Here is a 1,533-nt window from a genome sequence, read left to right as displayed (position 1 = left end):
TTTTTTACCATCTACAGAAACTTATTGTAATTCATTTTTCCTCACTCAGGTAGTAAGAATTACACCAAATTGAAAAGATATGAATGAGTATCCTAAAAAAAGAAAAAGGAAGACTCAACACCCTTCTCGTTATTCAGATTCCTTTGGAATAAGCAGAATTGCAGATGGATTCAATGGAATTTTCTCTGATCATCGTTACATGTCTGTTCTTTGAGACAGCCAGATTTAAAATATTTTGACAACAAAGATGATGATTCTGATACCAAGACATCAAATGAATTGCCAAAATTTGCAGATGGAATCAAGGCCAGAAACAGAAATCAGAACTACCTGGTTCCCAGTCCTGTACTTAGAATTCTAGACCACACTGCCTTTTCTACAGAAAAATCTGCTGGTATTGAAATTTGTGATGAAGAGTGTGACTCACCTGAATCAGTCAACCAGCAAACCCAAGAGGAGAGTCCTATAGAAGTTCACAACTACTGAAGATGTTCCAATTGCTGTAGAAGTGCATGCGATTTCTGAGGATTATGATATAGAGACAGAAAACAATTCCTCTGAGAGTCTCCAAGATCAAACTGATGAAGAACCACCAGCTAAACTTTGTAAAATTCTTGACAAGAGCCAAGTTTGAATGTGACTGCCCAGCAGAAATGGCCTTTACTGAGAGCTGATAGCAGTGGCCTCTATAAATGTGAACTTTGTGAGTTTAACAGCAAATATTTTTCTGACTTAAAGCAGCATATGATCCTGAAGCATAAATGTACTGATTCAAATGTGTGTCGAGTATGCAAGGAAAGTTTCTCTACCAATATACTTCTGATAGAACATGCCAAACTACATGAAGAGGATCCCTGCATTTGTAAATACTGTGATTATAAGACAGTAATTTTTGAGAACCTCAGCCAGCACATTGCAGACTCCCATTTTAGTGATCACCTCTATTGGTGTGAACAGTGTGATGTACAGTTCTCCTCAAGCAGTGAACTCTACGTTTCCAGGAGCACAGCTGTGATGAACAGTACTTGTGTCAGTTCTGTGAACATGAAACTGATGATCCAGAAGACTTGCATAGCCATGTGGTAAATGAGCATGCATGTAAATTAATAAAGTTATAAGTATAACAATGGAGAACATGGACAGTATAGCCTCTTAAGCAAAATTACCTTTGACAAATGTAAAAACTTCTTTGTATGGCAAGTATGTGGTTTTCGGAGTAGATGTCATACAAATGTTAACGGGCATGCTGCTATTGAACATACTAAAATTTTTCTTCATGTTTGTGATGACTGTGGGAAAGGCTTTTCAAGTATGCTAGAATCTTGCAAGCATTTAAATTCACATTTATCTGAAGGGATTTATTTATGTCAATATTGTGCATATTCAACAGGACAAATTGAAGATCTTAAAATTCATCTAGATTTCAAGCATTCAGCTGACTTATCTCATAAATGTAGTGACTGCTTGATGAGGTTTGGAAATGAAAGGGAATTAAGTCACCTTCCAATCCATGAGACCACTTGATTATTCTCT

At 36.6% G+C, this 1,533-nt stretch overlaps 1 long non-coding RNA gene and 1 pseudogene across 2 annotated transcripts in view; one reads left to right on the top strand and one right to left on the bottom strand.

Moving 5' to 3' along the window:
* The window catches only part of LOC105533100, a 276,251-nt gene that overhangs the window by 147,423 nt on the left and 127,295 nt on the right, over nt 1–1,533 (bottom strand). The window lies entirely within an intron of this gene.
* On the top strand, nt 7–1,524 carry LOC105533099 (annotated as a pseudogene). The gene has a single exon (XR_001005079.1). The product of XR_001005079.1 is annotated as a zinc finger protein 639 pseudogene (transcript).

The sequence above is a fragment of the Mandrillus leucophaeus genome, unplaced genomic scaffold (genome assembly GCF_000951045.1).
Source record: "Mandrillus leucophaeus isolate KB7577 unplaced genomic scaffold, Mleu.le_1.0 Scaffold1222, whole genome shotgun sequence".
NCBI classification, from domain to species: Eukaryota; Metazoa; Chordata; class Mammalia; order Primates; family Cercopithecidae; genus Mandrillus; species Mandrillus leucophaeus.
Note: the sequence above shows the minus strand (reverse complement) of the source record. Positions and strands in the feature narration are given on the sequence as shown.